The sequence below is a fragment of the Chelmon rostratus genome, chromosome 9 (genome assembly GCF_017976325.1).
Source record: "Chelmon rostratus isolate fCheRos1 chromosome 9, fCheRos1.pri, whole genome shotgun sequence".
Classification (NCBI taxonomy): Eukaryota; Metazoa; Chordata; class Actinopteri; order Chaetodontiformes; family Chaetodontidae; genus Chelmon; species Chelmon rostratus.
In genome coordinates this window covers 18,872,769-18,894,105 of record NC_055666.1, presented here as the reverse complement: position 1 = coordinate 18,894,105, position 21,337 = coordinate 18,872,769, and the positions used below count along the sequence as shown (strand labels likewise).

General features: G+C 43.1%; 1 protein-coding gene across 3 annotated transcripts in view; it reads right to left on the bottom strand.

The window, feature by feature from the left end:
• elf1 (E74-like ETS transcription factor 1) overlaps positions 1 to 21,337 on the bottom strand; it is a 40,376-nt gene that overhangs the window by 12,498 nt on the left and 6,541 nt on the right. The window contains exon 1 of one of the 3 annotated variants that reach the window (XM_041943871.1): positions 16,633 to 16,885. The exons of 1 other annotated variant lie outside the window; for it this stretch is intronic. The gene's annotated coding sequence lies outside the window, so the exon portion shown is untranslated. Of the gene's footprint in view, positions 1 to 16,632; positions 16,886 to 21,337 lie in introns of those variants that run through there. One more of the 3 variants, XM_041943873.1, reaches the window with a different exon arrangement.

Here is a 21,337-nt window from a genome sequence, read left to right as displayed (position 1 = left end):
GAACCAAACTTTTGGCATTTTTGCTTTAAAAATTACTCAATAATCACAATAGCTGCCCACTTTCTTTCAACTAACCGATTCATATTCGCAGCTCTTCACAACATCTCAGCATGACACATGGTCATTTGATCACTGACGCCTCTCGCTTCAGAGCTGTGTCCGTCTCTGAGATGAAGACACAGCCCAACACCGGAGATCACAAGGCTCAGGGGGCCGATATTATGATCACATGAGCTGGTGCTGGAGCAGAGAGGGTCTGAACCAACCCTCCCTCTGCACAGAAACACACACAGGCGAGAGATCACTCGTCTGATGATGCTCTGGAAGCCCCCTCTGTGCTGATCCTCAGGGGGTTACTGTGATCACAGGCAGCGGGGGGGGAGGGAACTGGTGGTCCAGCGCTTGTTAATGTGTATGTATGCTGAGGTGTGTCCCAACAACCCGATACCCAAAGGCAGGTTTTAGTGCTGAGGGACGGGAGGGGCTGATGCTGGGCTGGAGAATAAGTGGACACCCCAGGGCCACAAAACCCCCCACCCTCCTCTCTCCCAGAGACCAAAGAGCTGGCAGCAGTAAAGAAGTAAGAGATGGCAATGTTTAGCGCACCCCCACCTCGACACACACGCACACCATCCCTGCTTTTTCCACTGCTGCAGGGTGGAGCTTATTTGCTTTGAAATGCCTGTGTGACTGACGAAATTGCATACCAGGCCAAATTGTATTTTGAAGGCGGGGTGGGGGGTAACAGCAGAGGAGGTGATAGAGAAAGACAGAACTTCTGCAGCGTGTGGGTCACAGGGGCTGAACAAATTTTGCGATTTAGTTTATCTCTCTGCCGAGCATCCAGACAGAATCCTAACATGCGGCCGTGGTCTGGAAAGCATCGTGTTTGGGAGGCAGAAGAGAGACGGGGAAACGGGCTTGTGTTTCACTCCAGTCGGTCCCTTTTGCTGCCTGCGCTGGGCAGCGTCCATGCCCGACTCTGCCAGAGCTGGACGCTGCCGCCATCTGTCTGGAGCTCTTCACTGCCCAGGTCTTCTTGCCATGTTTGCGCTGGGAGCGTGCGACAAGTCATTACCAGACTCGAGTAGAAAAGAGGGGACATATTTAAACCCCTTCCAGTGAAGGAAGATGTATAAATCATGTAAAAAGAAGACAAACTGAAGAAAAAACAGGCATGTGTCTGCCTGCTGAATGACTCTCTGGCTGACTTGCAGTTTCACATGGACCACACACACCCACACATTTACAGCAGATGCCCTCATCTGCCCTCTCTGAAGCCAGACCAGGACACACCACGTGGGTTGAGGTAGAAGTGCAGCGGGCTGTATCATATGGGATCACTCTGAAGTTGCCCTGCCCAGCCCTCGCTGCCTCCTCTCAGATCTGAGGAGTCACATAACGCGTCTTGACTCCTCTAGTTGTCACTGTTTGTGTTACATTTATGGAGCCGGTAGTCTGTACATTTCAGCTTATGAGCCTACAGGCAGGACTCGGGGTAAATTATGAATAAATCATCAGCATCATCATAATCAGATGACAGGAAACAGGCTGCAGGAGATCGGCGAGATCAACCGGAAAATGAGCGCTGGCTGCTGCGTTTATGCTGCGATGCATCAGACTGTGTCAGTGTTCGAGCGTGTGTGTTTTCTATATCCCTCCCGTCAGTGCATCATCGATCTGGATGGCCCAGTTGGCATAGTGCTAACAGCAGACAGGGATACAAGAGGGCCAGCCATAAGTCAGACGTAGCCTGCACGTTATCCCTGAGCACATGACAACAGCTGCCTTGTCCTAGCACAGGGGCAGGGTTGTAACTGCACTTACTACGTCACGAGGAGGAGAAGAGGAGGAGGAGAACGGCGAAGGGAGGGATTTTACTGGGACGTTAGTCAATGCATAATAGCCCACAGAGCAAACAGGCTGCCTGTGACTCGCTCTGGGTGGGGCCTTCTTTTGACAGCATTTTAGCGTGGTTACCAGGCGGGGCATCGTGGTGGCCGAGAGACGTACGGCACAAAATGTGTAACTGCGGTGTCCTGGGTTTGAATCCAACCAAAAACATGAGCTGCATGTGCCTTTTCATCGCCTGGCCAGCATTGATGCATGCAGAGTAACTGAAAAATAAACTTGCAGGTATGTTTTAAAGCAGAGTTAACTCACTTTGTCTGCTGGAGAGCAAAGGAAGAGGCGATACAAGGACACACGTAAAAATCAAAGCAGTAAGCTGAAAGATACTGAAGCTGAGGGGAACTGCAGAGTTAGTGAAAATAGGATTTAAAGTTTCTTTTGGGTCTCATGTAATAAACTAAATCTATTTGAGGTTTTAAACTTTTAAGAAAAACAAGCAGATGCTAGCTTGTGATAGGCATTCGTTCTTAACCACTGACATTCTGTAAGCTTAAGTACAGCAACTAACAATTATTTTCATTATTGCTTAATCCAGTTATTATTGTTTTAATCAATTGATAGGCCAATAAATGTCAGAAACTGGTGACATATTCAAGCAGCTTGTTTTGTCTGACAAACAGTCCACAACCCAACAGTTTACTAGCATAGAAGACAAGGAACACGTTTTAGAAGCTGGAGCCATCTTTGCTTAAATGAATTTAATGACTACTTGATCAAAATCGCTGCCAATTAATTTTCCCTCAATTGATATAAATAATCCTCAGTAGCAGCCCTAAAGATAATCACTCATACGGATAGCTGATAGCATCGCTCCATCATGGCTCTCGTCTGTGACCGCGGTGATGTGATTCTACCAATCTCATACTCTGACGATTACAACTATCTGTTCTACGGCGTATGACGGCCTGGTGTGTAGCAGGCTGATGAGGAGTATGAAGCAAACACTGGCCTGCTCCACCCCTAAAGCATGGTGACTGCCAGTCGCAATAACAACCAATTAGAGTCAGGATTCATGAACAAATGGAGCATTCCCAGAAGGCCCTACTTCCCCCGCTTTAGTCTCTTCAGCTGAGCTCATTGTTGACCATGAAAGGAGGTAATTTAAGCCAATTGAATGACTATGCAATGACTCACCCTGCATGTGGTGAGTGCAAACATTGTGAGATGCAAGAAAAGGACCAGGGCAAACTTAACTTATCAGCCGTTTTCACCTCAGGTTACAAATATGCAGATTTCTTCAGGTCACATGACTGTTCAGCAGTGTTAGCGGTGTGGCTACCATACGGCAGACACGGGACTTAAAAGGTGGCTGGCGCAGGTGTCAGAGAGCGGGTGGTATTCCTGGTATTTGAAATCTTTGTCCCACACAGGTATAGATGGTGTAGTTTGAGTAGTAACAACTGAAATGGAGATAAATCAAAAGTCCTCCCAGCCCTCACTGAACACCTGCAAAGGTTTTAAAACTGACAGCAGCAGTGATTTTGCCCTTCATCATCCAGAGCTGAGAGACACATTTCAGTAGCCTTAAATGATTCTTACAAAAGGTTTAATTGTCCCAGTTCAGCCTTGCAGAGAAACACCAAAGTGCAAGATGGCAAAAAAAAAAAAAATGCGTGGGCTTGCCACTGTCATATTATTGAATGGTTGTCAGCACAGACATGCTGTTTTTGCAGGATCCTCTGGGTTCCTGTAAAGGAAATGACTCAGTGATATGAGGCTCGCGCTCATTCCTGGAGCCCTGTGATAGCACATATGGGCATCAGAGGATCCTGGTCATCATTTCTCGACAGCGGTTCCCTTTCGGGCACGTTTTAGTGCAGATGCCATTAAACTACGCACCAGTATGTAACAATAGCACTTTTAGTGCCAAGGGAAACACAACCATTTTGGCAAAGTAAAAACACAGCTCAGAAAGTAATGACAGCGTATGTTAATCTTCAATCTTTCCTTCATTTCAAGGTAACAAATGAGCAGGCTAGGTTTTGATTGAGTTTCAGCAGCGGAGAAGGGCAAGGAGGGCACAGCGCTGGAACAGTGTTTGTGTAAGAAGACAGTAATTAAGGAGTTGCATCAACACCAGACAGAAAACACAGAGGTGGTTTTCACCACTGCTCCAGCACTGTGTCAGCACCACAAAAACTGTTCTGTGTACAGTATTTTCTGTGCATTCTACATTTTACTCACCACCCAGCCTTGCACAATACAGCAAGTCTCACCATGTTTCAGACTCCAACTCCACTTTATTGAGCTGAATAAAGGAGTGCTTTCACTGCAATCCTCGAGCCACGCCATGCGTGTGGCGATAAAATGGCAGAAACGGGCACCGAGGCAGGCAGAGACACTGGCTAATAGCGTGCAGCTGCAGAACACGAGGCATCAGGAACACAGACAGCTCGCTGGGCGCTGTGTCCGAGCCAGCACTCTCTGTGTCTGTCTCAAAGTAGGAGGCATTTGGATCTGCCGTGCCAGAGCCAAACGAAGACTGAAAGGAAGACGTCACCTCGAGCGCAGGCTTTCAGAAGGAGAATGGAATTTAATCTCATCTCCTGCGAACCTTGTACTTTTCCACTGGGCTCCAGGCTCCAGGAGAAGGACCCATGCCTTCCTGTGACAACAGTTGTTTGTGCCAACTAGCACACCATTAAGTGTAAGGTGGCCATTTTTTGGAAGATTAGACATTCAGTAGGATAATATGGCCTGCAGACCAGGGACAAAAGCTCAGAAAAGTCCCCAGTGATGAAAGTTCAGAAATGTCTCCAGAGACCAGATTCCATTTCTTTTTCTGGTCAATTTTCATTCAAATATGTAAGAGGCATGTTTCCTGCTGAGATGTTACAGGCTCGTCTCTGTCCTACATTTTCTCTTCTAACGTGTCCCTTTATCAGAGTGCAGCACACTGGACTTTCTTCTATACAAGAGAAATAATGGCAGCAAGAAATATCGGTGATGTATTTTAAAACCGTGTGCAAAAAAAAAAAAAACACCCACAAACTGACCTGTGAATCTTGCACACAGGAACAGCATCACTGAGCAGTGGGTTTCTGCTGCTTCCTGTCTGTTAAACCACACTCAGAAGAAAATTTCTTCCTCTGTGTAAGAGCGGAAAGTTCTTAACTCCCCCTCCTTCCTTCTCAAACAACATGCTGTTACTCTCGTAGATATGAGTCTTGTGATACAGGGAGCATTTCCGACATGAATAATATAGTTACTAGAAATATCTCCACAGGTGACGTACAAAAGATAAAAATGATGAACTTTAAATTTGACTGATTTTAGACAGCAAAACTCATTGTTTTGCATACAGGAGTGAAAATCTAGAATCGTTTTATTTTTTGCAGATATGTGAATAAAATATATTAAAATAGCAGCCTGACAATGTATTTCTGAAATATGATGAGACACCATCAGATATTCTCGCACCCTCTGATATTTGAAGCCTGCTGCACTTAAGTTGTTTAATGACAGCAGTGGTGAATTAAAGGATCACACCGGGGCTCTCAAAGCCACACCTGCCATTTGCAGACATCTCTCCCCCACAATGCTGACACAAGGCGTGCAAACACAGACAGAATTACTAACCCCCACCCCTCCACACACACGCACACACACACACACACATGCACACATCCCTTGCTTGGCCCCATGAGTCGGTTTTACAGAAATTCTCAGAACAAACTCCATTGTTCCTGTCACACAGTTTTCACTTATAGGTCACAACGCGAGACGAGTATATCAGTACGCTAATGTGCTGTGTCTGCAACTACAGCACCCTGCAAACTTTTTATGAGCCACTGAGAATGACTGCCCTAAAGCACATACAAGCCATTCATTAACAGTGTAGAAAATTCCATCTGCTGAATTAACTTCTGTTTCTACTTAATATGAACAAACGATAAGCCTGGAAATGTTCCCTTACAAATCATTCTGAACTGCACGAGTGTCATCAATTTCCAGTGTGGCCATATTACTTCTGTCTTACCAGATGAATCCAAAACTTGGTTTTGCCACAGAGAAGCACGTTTTAACTTAACTGATGCAGCCCATTTGTCAAAAACTACCCCCAGTGGCATATTTCTATGATGTGGCAACAGGCCACATGTCACACATAGGAAGAACCATAGAAGTTGTGAAAACAGGACAGGAAATTGCAGCAAAGTTTTTGAAAAGACATTTTGCACCCTCAAACATTGCAGTTTGATGTGCTGTGTGCTGCTGTAATTTCCACAAGGCTGTAAGTTGTATTAAAGCATCTGGACGTTGTCAGTAAGGTGCAGAGTAAGACTGGTCTTTGGTGTGTATCAGGGAGAAAGTGGCATCTTTTCAAAATTACCATTCAGGTTAACATAACTCAAAAACAGCAATGCTGTTGAAATTAGTCTAAAGCCTGATCTTCCAGCTGATATAATAATGTTAACCAGTGAAAGCTCAAAAAATCCCCAAGCAAGATGTGCAAATGCACATTTTGTGTGCTCTGAGGATCAGTATGCTTTCAAATTTGACCTCTGCAGGCCAGTCTGTACGTGCAATACATGTGGAGTACAGGTGGATCGATGGTGGATTTTTAAAGGTCGGTATGGTAACGATAGTATGGACCAGGGAAAAGCCGATAGTTGATTAATCTGTCAATGTGTGTCACCCCCACCTGTGAAATGAACGATCTTGACTTTATTACAAACTGGATAACTGTTGAACATCTAAGCCCAAGTAATAAATGCGCAAATAAACATGGAAACTTAGTCCTGAACATCAAACTCAAAGGCAAAAATAAATCAGGAACTGAACATGAAACTAACTGTAAAAAAAACTAGGTGGGAGCGATTTTTATTTTATTATTTTCTCTCAAAGCTAGAGGAAGTGGTGCTCGTCTCCATCCTCCGTTTCTCGGATAGGATCCCGACCTCACTGAACACTCGCTCACTTGGGATGGTGGAGGGCCATCGGCCGCTATCAGAGCCAGCCCGATAAGTCGACCTTTAATGCGGAGAGCTGTACTTGTCTTGTACAAATATTGAGCATCCATTGTTTTATATTTGGTCATATAAGAACCTGCTTTTAAAAGGACACTTCTTGCCAAACATGTGGCCAAGCAGGAACAACATCTTGACACCTTCAAGTGCTGCAGGACGTGTTGTTGATGTCTACAAAGTGGGACCTCAGTTTGAACTGTTCCACCCCGGCCATGTACATGTCCACATACCTCTTTTACGCTTTAACTATACTGCATTTAATGTCGAAGAAAGAAAAACAAGGAGCAAGGAGCAAGTATTGTTCCCTCTCGTGTGTCTCAGCTCAATCACGTAATTACTTCACTTTCAAAATCACAATGATTCCAAGTGAAAACACAAAAGACAAGGATAAAAAACATGCAAGTCTGTGCGTGTGTGTCAGTTGCCTCACACTGCCCTGCTGATTCCTTACTTGCAGACATATTTGAAATGCTTCATCCTGACTCTGCTGTTGTTTTGGCTGCTGTGTGGGAGAAAGTTGATGCATGACTAGACTGTAAAAGCTAAACGCTCTCCTTTTTAATACAGTAAGCAAGGCTCAGACAGGCATTCGACATGTAGAGGAGGCTGGCGCATAGGGTCACCTCTCTGTAGAATTAAAAAACATGATAATTTTATGAAAAACCCTGCTAAAAACATAATAACTAAAGCTGAATAGTTTCTAAAACCTACTGTGCTGCATACTCCACCTGCTTCTAAATTAGCTTATCCACATGCCCATCTCTGATGTGTTTGCATACATACCAATACTAACATGTCACAGCACAGGTACGCTAGCAGAAGCAAGAGAGGATATCATACTCTGAAAAATGCCTCTTCATCAAGCTAAAGAAAAAACAAGGCGAAGGATGACATTCCAGATTCTTTCTTACGCTATAAACCGCTGCGCCACTGATAGCAGCCATCAGATTATGTAACTTCCCACAACAGCTAATTTTCCCGAAGGGAGAAATTCCATTTGGATCTTATATATTGTGTGAACTTTGCCAAGATACTTTCCACACAAGGGTTGCAGCAAAATACTAGGTGCGTGTTCAGATGGAGCACCGAAATCTCAGGGCTTCGAGTCTGAGTCAAGGCTGGGAACGGGGGACCCGGCTGTTGCTGAGGAGGCTGCATACCAAACAGGTCTGGACACAAGCAGGCTGATGTGTCCACCCATAGCCAGGCATGCAACTGACAACACGCCTACAGAGGGAATCAAATCAAACAGAGATGAAATAATCTCATTCCTCTCCGTCTCGTCATGAACTTTTTCAAGCTTTTCTTAAGAGTTCAACATTTTGAGGATTTCACGCATTTGCTTTTTGTCAAGACTTAGTTGGAAATGTTAGTGAGAAAATCTACTCTTCTGCTCAGCAAATATGTAGCGAGAGCCAGCAGCTAGTTAGCTTAGCTTAGCATAAAGACTGGAAACAGGGGTCAACATCTAGCCTGGCTCTGTCCAAAGCTACAAAATCTGCCTACTGGCGGACAGTTAACTACAACCCTCTTGTGCAGCTGCAACTTGTTGATTTTACACTGCAGTTTTTAAGTAAACAAGATTAAACAACGTTATTCAAAGACCTGTAGAGGTGCTGGTAGGTCTTTATGCTAAGCTAAGCTCTTCTCCTATAACTCTTGCCAAAACATAAGAAGCAGATTTCTAAAAATGCTCAACTATTCCTTTAAATCCACTACTTTCTGCAATAGAAGCAACAAGGACAACGAAATCAGGGCTGAAAAAACTTTTGAAACCACAATATGGCCAAATGCAATATCCAAAGCACAGGAGCTGCAATTTTTGATGGAGGTAGAATGTGTAAAAACATACCATAACAAATAAAGTATAGTGGTGCTACAGAGATGCCCCAGCCAACAAATCATAATCTCCAGGTGTAAGGGAACATGCTTGTTTGATATGGGCCCCAGCATAAACCACATCATCATTCATTTTTTTTATTTTTTTCAGTGAAATGAAATGCAAAAATTACAACTCAATAAAATCCTTACTCGTACCACCAAAATAATGTCAAATATGTCAAAATAATCACAATATGATTTTTTTTTGCATATCCTTCAGTCCTAATAGAAATACAGATTACAGTGAATTTACAGTATTTCACGCTGCAGTATATTTATATCTATTATGTATGTTAGCTTTTCCTCTGTTGGAAAGGTTAAAACACACTGAAACGTGCCAATTTGCCGCTTTAGCAAAGCTTTTTGTTAAGATTCCTGCAGCTCAAGCTCCGGTTTAGCAGCTAATAACGACTAAATCAGCTCTTCTCATCTGATCCCCCCGTAAAGCCTCGCAGATAGGACCACTCACACTGAGACGGCTTAGCCCCCTTCAAGAGAGCTTATCTGATTTCACACAATTGGATACTGCCTCAGTGCGGAATTAGGTATCACTGGCCAATGTTTCTAATCTAATCTTGAAGCCAGTAAACGTGTGGCCCAGTCCTGGATCTCGGGAGCGAAGTGCTGAGTCATTGCATTTCATGATGTCAGGTGCATACTTCAAATAGGGACACAAAATGTTAAGCCGAGTGCCTGAACTAACAAGCATAAACTACAACTCATAAAGTGGTGACGAATGTTTGGATTGCTCTAGGTATGACAACATCGCCGCTCAGTCACTTGATCATGTCATGATCTTGACATGTTTTACGCAACTACTTAACTATTACAAAAGTTCGGATTGCTGCGCTAATACCAACAATTTTCATTTAGATGACTTATTTCAACTGCTGCAGACATCAATCCAAGGTTCATTTCACCTATTCAGAGACGTGTTTGAGCGTGTGCAGGGAGCAGAAGGACAGTCTGCCCGGCATGGTCAATATTTGAGAAGACTTTATGAAATACACCCGTTTATGATAGTCAGGCGGTGAGGAAGGTGCAGCATGGGTGCAGGAGATGAGGACAATAAACTACCTGGCTAAAAGGACAGCCATGCTTAATCTGGTTATATAACAAAATATTTACATGTTGTTACTGTTTAACCATATTAAGGATATGCAATAATTCTATGTGGGAAGTAGAAGATATATGAGTATAATAAAAAAAGTCTCCAAATCTATTACCTTTTCAGGATGAAACATATAGCAGGTTAATGGAAGGACTGTGTACATTGTTGCTTCAATACTACTTTGAATAACGAGGCCTGACAATCAGTCTCCCGAGGGGCCGGGGTTATGTTGTTCTGACGAGAATCACAATGCAAAAACGCAAAGGTAAACAAGGAGTGGCTGTTGCTTAGGAACAAGCAGAGGGAGAGGGCTTGTAAAGTAGGCTCTGTGGTACAAGAAAGCCAGACGGTGGGCCTCATTCAGCCCAGTGTGTTTGCAAGGACACATGCTGATGACCGGGCACGCTGAGCATAAACGGATGACTGAATGGACTTCTGCCTGTGCAGTGAACTGCTCGTACTGTAGGAATCAAAGAAATTAAAACTGTTACAAGCAAGGACATCATGACTAACTAAAAAAATGGAGGATGACGCTCTTCTACCAACACAGTGAAAAGCTATTACGAGGTTGCCAGTAGTCTCAGATACATGATGTCAGACACTTTTAATAATAGAGATGTGAATGGTGCGACAATGATGAGAAACACCCATGACAGTCATGAAAGAATAAAGCCTGTCACTCATGTTTATGCTGCAGAAATGAAGCCAGAGCAAGGAGACAGTCAGCATATCTTAGTATTAAGAGTGGAAACGGGGAATCAGCCCGCCTGGCTCTGTGCAGAGGTAAAAAATGTGCCTACTAGCACATCTAAAGCTCACTAATTAACACGTTATATCTTGTTTGTTTAATCTGTACGCAAGAAAGAGTACACAAAACAACTCCCTGTATAACCACACTATTTTGTTTTTACAACTCTCTGGTTTTGTATGAATTAAACAAACAAGATATTATTTGGTGAGCTTTGGAGGTACTGGTGGGTGGATTTTGTTACCTTTGGACAGGGCCAGGCTAGCTGTTTCCCCCAGTTTCCAGGTTTTATGCTAAGCTAAGCTAACTGGCTGCTGGCTATGGCTTCATATTCAAAGAACAGATGTGAGACATGTCAAACAACTGCATTAAGTTCGAGTGAAGTGTTGTTTTGATGCAAATGGGACAGGGCTGATGGAGCAGCACTCTTTGAGAAGAATAAAATGCAAGAGGGACTTTCGATGTAGATTCATTTTCAAATTAGATCTGCTTGATGAGCAAGTTTACAAAGAAATTAAAATGTGATTCCCCAGAATCAGTAATTTCTGCGTGGAGCTCAATGTGCACTGATGTGAAGCGAAAGCCAGAATTTGAGCTGAAGCTGTAAGTGAGAGCTTTGGTTAGATTGATTTTTTGTGTTTTGCGGCGTTCGTCTGTCAAACCTGTGGTTCAGCCCCTTGTTTTTCACACATCCCGTCCACCACGCCAGCCACATGCCAGGGCAAATTTTCACAAAATGAGCACCATCTTGCTTGTAAATGTGGCTCTTTGAGGCTCAACTTTAGCTAAATTGAATGCACGAGCCTCTACCACAGTCCTTTCATATCTGGTCATTGTGCTTTTCACGAACACGCAGGAGGAGGTGATGGGAGGGGGGGACAAGTGACATTTGAAAAGTATGAAAGCAAAGCATCAAGGGAAAGCAGGCAACTTTTCAAGACAAAAATAAATGGATGCAGAAATAAATAAACTTTAACCATGAGCACCAGAGCTAAGACTTTTCCACTCAGACAGGAGTTCGGCAGATCATTTGAGCGCTCGAGTCATTATGGGCATGGCCAGTTTTCCACATGACGGCCTGCTGCTGAGGCTTCCAGACACAGACACCACTGCAGCTGGGTGTCTGGGACCAAAGCCTCCCAAAACCATGTGGGAAATCAATTTCCCTCTGTGCCTGGGTCAGAATGCCTCTTTGTACCAAGCGATGCTGCATTAAAGCCGACATAATTAGCATGGGGGAGTGTGAGGGAGGTGGCAACAGACACCAGCTAGAAGTTATTTCACCGAGGATGTCAGTTTCAGGCTCACACGCATCTCACAGTTGGGAGTCTATTTTTTGAACCACGTTACCTCATGCAGGGTGGAGCCCATATATCTGGAAAGAGAAACATTGCAGTGAGAATGTGTTTTCATGCCACTGCATTATACAGTATAGCGCTAATAATTTATTGCTGTCGGCAAGCTGCATCATGGTCTTGCATTTGCAAATTGCCGTACAGTGAAAATGACCACGGTTCAAACAAAGACAGAGCCAACAGAAAGCTGTAATGGAAATTTTTATGAGGTTCTGCATTCTGCTTTTATCTGGCATAAAATAAACATCACACCTCAAACCTACCTCCGCCCACACAAACTCTGCCAACTCTTTATCAATGCACATGCATATCACCATTTTCACTGCAGAGTAGTTCACTAGAGAAAGTAACTATTAGACTTTGAAGTTAGCTACAACAACTGCGTGCTACTAAAAGGCAAGGCATTTCCAAAAACACAATCTCTCAACAGTCTTAGCGCTTGTATTAGCCGAATACTTGTCTATCAGTTCAGAATTCATGACTTTTTTTCCACTGTTTCTTACTGTCTGTTGGCCTGATCACCACCTGAGACTTACACTATTCACTAATAAGTAGACTGTAATGTAAAATTACTTAATTACAAGTAAAAGCCCTGAAATCAAAAGTGTACCTAAGAACTCACTAGGCAACAGAATGGCCCTTTTCAGTGTCATTGTATTATGTTTTATATCATTTGTGTATTATTACTGATGCATTTATGCATAAACAGCATTTTAATGTTAACATGAAGTTAATTTTAACAATTGTCCACACTGTTTGGAAGTTGATTCTGTAATATACTGGAAAATATTTTAAAGCGCCATCACTGCTTTTATATGCAAACTCTTAATCTGCAAATAAATCATGGTCAAAATAAATGGAGAAGAGTAAAAAGTACAGCATTCCCTCTAAAATGTAGTGGAGTAAAAGTAAAAAGCAGCCTAAATTAGAAACACTCAACGAGTAAAAGTCAACGTTACCTCCCACCACCGAGCATGAACCACTGTGCCGTGATTTGACTCTGCAGTAAGTGGACCTATTTGCAGCCTATTTGCACCCTCCAGTTGCAAGGAGGATACTCATGATTCTGTGGCCTGACTGGCATGGTATGTTGCGTTATCAAAAGGTGTGACCTGATATTCCACATATCATCTCCCTCTCTCACACACACACACACTTTGTCTGAGAACAAGACGTTCTTGCCTGTCACCCAGACCTGCCAGGTGGGTGAAATGAGTTCTGTGATCCCCAAGTGGGTGACAAGTACAGGTTGAGAGCTCCAGTCTTTCAGTCTCTGATGGGTTTAAGGTGATAATGTGATAAACTGGTGTGGAAATTTGCAAATGAGTCATTATCAAAAGATATGTGAAAACAGAAGTGATATGTGAAACACTGTAGTTATGTGGCATAGAGTGCATCCACACTTCACCATACATCAAGCAAAAATTCTCAGAAATTCCGATGCCAACCAGTGAATATTTTGAAACATACTCGGCTTTATAATCACTGAAAAGTCCAGCATTACATCACATCCCTTTCAGTTCTCAGGAAATAAGTCTGAAGAGAAAGACACGAGAAGGAAAACAAGGCATCAGCACTGCTTCCCTGACACAAATCAAGATACATTTATTAGGGCTGAAAGGAAATCTTCAAAATTCAGATGCAATTATCGCAGCTCTGGTTCGAACTGTACTTCAGAACAACGGGCTGCCAGTCCCAGCATGCTCTGAGTATGAGACAGTTGCAACATGGGGAGACAGTTGCTCAATAGACTGAACTTTATTCATCTAGGGAGGGTTTCCTGAGAGTACCTGCCACACACTAACACAGATACACAAGTGGGTTGGATCCGCTGAACGTATCTTAAGAGATACACTATGTGCCTTGCTCAGTGGCTCCTTGACAGTAGCCGCTGGGCAGAGGAGAGTGTTACACATTAACTTTCCCCTCCCAGTTTTTCCCGGCTGCCCACAAGAGTTCAGACTTCCCGTCACAAGCCTGCTTCTTTAACCTTTAGGCCTCCATCCACTCCAGAAAGAGAGAGTGGTATGGAAATTAAAATGGCAAAGAAGAAATGGAGAAACTGACATGGAAACATGATGCAAATCCATCTTTGAGCGACATGAAACACCCAAGCAAGTCTCTCACTGTGCTTTCTAAATAAAAAATTCCATCTAGGTTTACTAAAAGACAATGACTGTGGGTAAACAAGACATGTGTATCTACTAGTTTCACCATGAGTCTGCTGGTTTCCCGCCTCTCCCTCAATAAATGAGACTGTTAATCAAGAAGCAGTGGTAGAGGTGACGATCACCTGACGTAAAAAAGTGAATGTATGAGTTGATATTTCAAGTTGACTTGTTATCATATTTTATATCCTGTAAAATACTTAATAATTCCTCCACTTTGGACCAAACAAGGTGAGCTACAGCCACTAACTTTCAACAGTGTTTAGCTGGTGCAAATGCATCATATTTGTATTACTGCTGCCAACAGATATGATATGTATATAGAGAAAAAAATTATTTTTATCCTTTGTGATAAAGAACAGTTTGTACCAGGTTATGTGAAACTGCAGTTGGTTATGTGTTTAATCTAACCAAAACAATAAAAAAAACAGTTTGTACCTGACCGTACAAAGTTGGCAAAGCTGTGTTTATTTATTCGAAGCATGCACCTGTAAGATGAAACAAAATAAGTCCCACATTTTTACATATCTTGGCATGCCGGGACTGTAGTAATAAACTCCACCCCACCTCCTCCTCCACTCGTCATGCTCTTCTCTTGCAACGCCTCCGTCACTTTGCCCAAGCCTAATGATCTAATTACAGGCTAAGACTTGTTGACTTTGTATTGTAAGAGGAGCCAACCTGACACTGCTGTCCAGCCCCCCTCTCTTTTCTTTATCAGCCTGCATGTCCACACACACACACACACACACACACACACACACACAAAGCTTCACTAAACAGCACCTTCAGTATGAGTTCATCCTCTGAGCCACAAGGGCCTCATTTACAATCCAAATCAGGGTGGGCACAGAGTATGATGAAAAAGTTCAAATGCAAACTCGTGCCTGCTCAGACACAACACAGCTATTCACTCACTGGGTCATGTGCTGAGGCTACAGCAAGTGTTGAACACAAATACAGAAAAACCTTTGCTCTTTCACTGCAAGGCAAATTGATCCAAACCTAATAATAGTTCAGTAACTGAGCCTGTTGAGATATTTATTTGGTATCTCTGCAGTGATCTGTCCTCAGTTGCCTGTCTTGGGCCCCAACTGCAAGTTACGTCAGACATTACATCAACAAAATCAATCCTGAATGCCAAACCGATGAAGCAATCACAGGCTTAGGTATTTTGCATATAACTGCATAAAAAAGTCTGACCAAAATAGGATGGAAATGTTCGGTCTGCACAGGTTCAGGGTTTTTCAAGGATAACTGCAGCGTGCAGGGTACTGCAGCAGCATTTGAAGCTTCAATAAAAAGTGGGTGTGAGATCTGGATGTTGTTCAAACTGTACCCATGTTTATTCAGCGACATAGTATGTGCACAATGTCTTGTGTGGTACGCAAGAGTGCCGGGTGGATTTCTGGTGAAACAGGAAGTGTGTTTTTATCTCTGCTGCACTGAGCAACTCTTAGATTCTCACAAACAGAATAATTTAACTGGGTGATGGAAGAAAAAAAAGACTTTAAGGGAAGGCCAACTAATGTGGGTTTAAAAAAGGAAGCAGAATACTGTGAATTCAGACTTCCCTATGAGCTGAAATGAAGATCCTGTGAACCTCTACATGACAAGATGAGCAACATTCTGTTCTGATGAACTGAAGATTTTGATGCATGAAGCACTGCATGACTGACGCCGTGCACAAGACTGTGGAGAGCAGCAACAGCCAAAACCACAGCAGCTTTCTGTCAACTAATGGCGCATTTAGCATTTCAAATAACAACTGTATCAAATTTGGAAAAGCAATCATGGATCAAAATCAACACAATGTGTAATTACTGATTACTACACCATGAAAAATACATGTGGGCTTGGTCCAGGGGCTTGCAAAACACTGATCCCGCCCTCGCTTCAGCACACCATATAAGGCAACAAATCGTAAAAGAAAAGTAAGAATGACACATATCAGCAAAAGATCCTTTGTGTTAGTTTGGAAAGTTACAAACACAAAAACTCAGACTTAGTACTTGATCTCACGTGTTGTCAAGTCGTAGAAAGTGTCAACTGACTTTGAGCAAAATGGTATGATACGTGCAATCCAACATAAATGCTTAATATAGAAAACTCGCGTGATCATAGTGCTGTGAATGCTGTTTTGCTGTTACCTTGAACAAAATTCATATAGAAGTAAGCTTGGAAGAAGTTAGATTGGGGGAAAAAAAACACATGTAACCTAAATATCAGGTGAACTTGCGTGACTTAGCGTGTGAAGTGTGCTGGTGAGAATGCTGCCATAAAGCCAAAGCTGCACATTATGGCGAACTAAGCGCCTAGCTGCATGTCCGCTTACAAATACAACTCCTAAATATACACAACGCAGTAATATATTTCCACAGATTTCAGCTTCTAAAACTTAGAATGATCGGAAACCTATTTCAAGTCGTATGTTTCTACTGACGAGAACCATCAAAAAATGAGAAGAGGAGGAGAACTAGTCATCACTAACCTCAAAGACACAGGATTCGGGTGACAAGGTCCATAATAGCAACCGAACAAGTGTCGATCTCAGTAACCAATAAAAATCGAGAGAAAAGTAGACAACAAGAGTGGAAATGGGGAATAATCCAAGGTGCATTCAGAGGGGGACAAAGCTGTCTGAAGGTGTGGACCACTGGCCAGCCCCACACCTCTTTCTCACAGCGACAAAACAAAACTGGAGAGGAGGAGGGGAAAAAAAAAGACAATGCAATGGCTGCTGCTTGAAGCAGAAAAAGGAGAAGTGTAGTGGAGCAACTTGTCCTCTCCCTATGAGTCACGAAGCACTGTCGCCATTGGTAGGGGAGCCCTGAGGCAGAGTGCTTTCACCTGGCCAATCAGCGACGAGTATCGGCCCCTAAATGCAAATCCTTTTCAGGTGAGTTCTTTGCATGGCAGGGATTGGACATGGCTGCAGCGGGGGAGGGGGGAGCGGAGAGGTCCAACCAGAGGGCCACACCTCAAACAGCATGAAAGACGATAGACGGGTTTCTCCTGCAGAGGCGGAGGAGTGATGGAGGTGTAGGTAAACAGTTGGACAGGTATGCACTTACTTTAGACTTTGGCCACACAATGTGGGCCAGGCATGGTGATTCAAATCTGTACGGCAGCTCAGAAGTAAAGTTCACATCTCTTTGTGTGCCATTACAGCATTTACAATGAACTGTGAGTCTATTAGCCATGTCAGCGAGCCAGTTAAGCTGCTGACTTGTGGGGGAGCTGTTCTCCCTGCAGAAAGCCCCATAAAACAACTTCTACCAGTGGGAGGTACAAAGAAATGAAACTGTGAAGTCAAATGCGTTTAGGAATGAGCAACTGCTCACCACAGAGGCCCAAAAGTTCTCTCTTCCTCCTCCTCCTCATCCTCCTCCTTCTCTTCAGTGATCATGATCACATGAAAGCTCCTGTTGTGAAAAATCATTTTCATCATCAGTTTAACTCAAGCAACTCGGTGCAGGTGTCTCAAATTCGACATGTTGAGGTGTTATTATAACATGATAATACGCAGAAAGTGTCACAGATCAGCTGCAGCGGGCTGCACGGGTCACTTTTACTAACACACGTCTTGTTAAGTTCAGTGTGCACAGATATAGCTGAGACTTGATTAGAATCTTTATCAAATATGACGCTCGAGCAAACAGGAAGTGGTGGTCTGTGGTGAGGGTTGAGCCCTACGTGTCTTCACGCTCTTGTCTGTGCACATTTCTACACATTTTCCACTGAAAACACCATGGGGCCGTGGTGTGTACTAAACAAAAGCACAAGTCACATATCTAAATAAAACCAAGCTTAAACTGGGATTGTTGGGAGAGGCCATGAACATAAACTAACACAGGACTTGTTAGTTGACATTTTTAAAAACGAACTCATTAAACTCTGCTGCAACAGGGGCAGAGTCTGTTTGTCAAAGACCCCCAAATCACCCTCTCACTCTCCATCAAGTGTTCTCACACCACATATTCTTCCTGGCCTCCGTTCAGTACGCTTCGGCTCACAGTAGAAAGCAGCTGTTTGCTTCGAGGCAAATTGATAGCCTCGCTGTGAGGGAAAGTTACACCAAACAAGCTCCATTCGTCAACCTCATTGGAAATACTGTCCACTGCCCCCGTTCACTTCTTGCGAACTCTGACGGCTAATGCACTGCAGCGCTGCTAAAATCCAGCACAACTATGTAAACATACAAAAACACACATTTAAATCTCTGTACAAACACCAAACAGTATCTGAGGCCTGAGGGAGAGCTGCAGACATTTAGCACGTCTGTCAATATTAGGGATGTAATGACTCAAATGTAATGCTGTGATAGCAACAGGAAAATATGTGTGTGGCACAAAGTTGCCACTAACAACTACTTCTTTTTTAGTTTATCCTTCAGCCATCGAAGGAATGGTTCAGAACAAACTGAGGAGATGTTGTAAGCACAAATTCAGCGCATTTTCTACAAATCTGAAAAGAGACGCTGCATTGCAGAGGTCACTAACTGTGGGTGATCAGCTGTTTGCAAAAAATATCTCCCCAACAGAAAGTCTCTTAAAAAAGGAGCGAACAAATGGATAAGTGGGCATGGCAGCCATCAAAACCACTTCACGACTCTCCCTCAGCGAATACTAAGGAGCACAGCTGTCTGCCAGTATCTGCTGAGCCAGAGGTAACGCTGTCCTTGTAGTTTTTGGTTTCGAGGAACCAAAGTAACATGAAAGAATGAAATGTCCCTGCATGTCCTGCTAAGGCCTCACTGAGGAAGACAGAGGAAGGGGCTCTACCTGCACACAAACTACAACTCAGCCTATTCAGAAGGGTCAGAGTCATAAATGTAAAAAGCATGCCAGTCAGCACTGTGAATCGAACATAACTCTATGCTTCCTTTCAAGAATTATTAGATTTAACAGTACAAACTGATTTCTAAATGTCAAACAAGCTTGTAACCAATTCAAAATAGGTGGTGATGCTATTGTGCTGAATATATTTTAATGGATAGCACCAATAACATAGAAATTCAAACAATTGATTTCTGCATCCTCCTCATCTATGAAGTCTGCTTCTGAAACATGCAGTAAGTAGTAGCACCCAAAGGATTCATCGACTAACAATCAGCGGATCAGCAAAAAAAAATTAGCTATTTAAAATCAAAAATACAAATATGTTTGTATTGTTTAAGGTCTGCAACACACCAAGTTGAATCAATTTTATTCATACAGGCCAAAATCACAAATTTGCATCAAATGCCTAATGTGTGTGACATCCTCCATCCTTCCACTTTAGAGTCAGATAAAGAAAAACTCCACAAGCGAGTCTTTCATCCAGGATGGACAAACATGCAAAAGATGTCATACACACACACAGACACATCCAACATGTTTGGGCAAAAAGACACTAGACTGTTAGAAAATCACTGCTCAAAAGAGACAGGCAGCAGATGTTACTTCGCTGCACCAGACACACTCTTTATTCTTTGGTTTACTGTGTTTGGAGGCCTATTCATGGCCTCAAATTTAGACTAAACTGTAGAGTTTCATGACTGGCGTGTGAATAATGTGTTATTGTGTATTTTACAAAAAAACAACCTGTTTGCAATTATTGTCTCCTGAGAATTTACAGTCCTCCCATCATATTCTGTAATACTGAACGCAAACTCACCCAGATTTGCACAACAAATCACATCTGCACTCTGGGGAAAAGCAATAAAAGTGAAGACGTTTAAATTGCCGCTGCTTCGGGACATGTCACTGGGACACAATTAAAATCAGGCCACAGTGAGCAAACACAAAAAGCCTGTCTAACACGGCGCATTGTGTTATTGCTTTATTCCTGCAGCGGTGGTGTATTAAAGATATGCCTTGATGTGTGATCCGCGAGGAGTCACATGACCCTGCAGGCTGAGTGAAAAGACACACCTTTCCTTTGCAGACTAAGAATGGAAAAAGGGTCACTCGTTACTCTTTTGTGCTAGTTCTACAGAACAGAGGCCAACCACAACAGACGTGGGCTTCACAGCCCCCATTTCTGTGGTAAGTCCCCATTAAAGGGCAGAGCAGCGCAATGCTTTGCATCAAGAAGCTGGTGTGGTTACGGCCTGTGTCAATAAATTCCCTGCAACCCAAAAGGGGCACATTAGATCACTGATAGCATGATGTTGATCTTGTGGCATGTTTATCCAAATGTTTATGTCATTTTGAGCTGCTAGATTCACATTATTACACTGCCACAACCTAATGTTGTGATAATCTATGTACAAGAAAACATGTTAATATGACAGTATTCATTTCTATTATCTAAGCCAGACTGTTTCTTCTGTGGGTCAAAGTTTAGTAAATAGAGAAATAGTATGTTTTATATTTCTCTCCCACTTGGACTTGATTTATATGACACACTTCATGTAGGCATGCCAAAAAAATTTGAACCAGGCAAAGCCATTCCACAAAGACCTGCACTCAGAAAATCCACATCACTCAGTAAAGAGCTATGCTGGAGGACTGTAGACTCATAAAACCTGACAAACATTTTGAAACAATCCTTGACAGGATGAGATATGGGAGCCTTTGGAGGACGCACGGAATTATTTGTGTAGCTTGGAGGTCATCGGATGGCTGCCCCGGCCGGTCAAACACAGAAGAGGGAGGATTTCAACGGAGGATGCCAGAGGCCAGCTAACAGGACAGAAGTGCAGCCCATGAGAGACGCAGAGTGAGGTAAACAAGAGGGAAGGCGGTATAATTAACCCCATAAAGATGGACACAGAATTATTTCAGGAGAAAACACTCATTTGGCGGGTCTGGATGGTAGTAAAAGGTTGAATGCAGCCAATGCGACGTAAATATCAGTTATTTTGGTTTAAAAGCATGTCAGCTGGTTGAGGTCGGACTGCGTTGTTGCAACTATCTGGTTTGTTTAATACGCTGATGGCTCACAGTGCTGCGAAAACGTTCTCACTCATGGACAGTGAGCACCGTGAGCTGAGCCGGGAGGATGATTCACTGCGGTGACTGGGTATGACTATAGAGACACAGACCTAACAAAGAGCTGTGTAGGTGAACAGCTAAACAGACAATGCATTCAATGTGCAGCAGCTCATCCAGATGTATGTAAGTGACTCATTAGCACCTCTGAGCAGAGTTTAATGCACAGACCAGAGGCCTTCAGCAGATAAGATTCAATATGGGATTCAGTTTACTCGA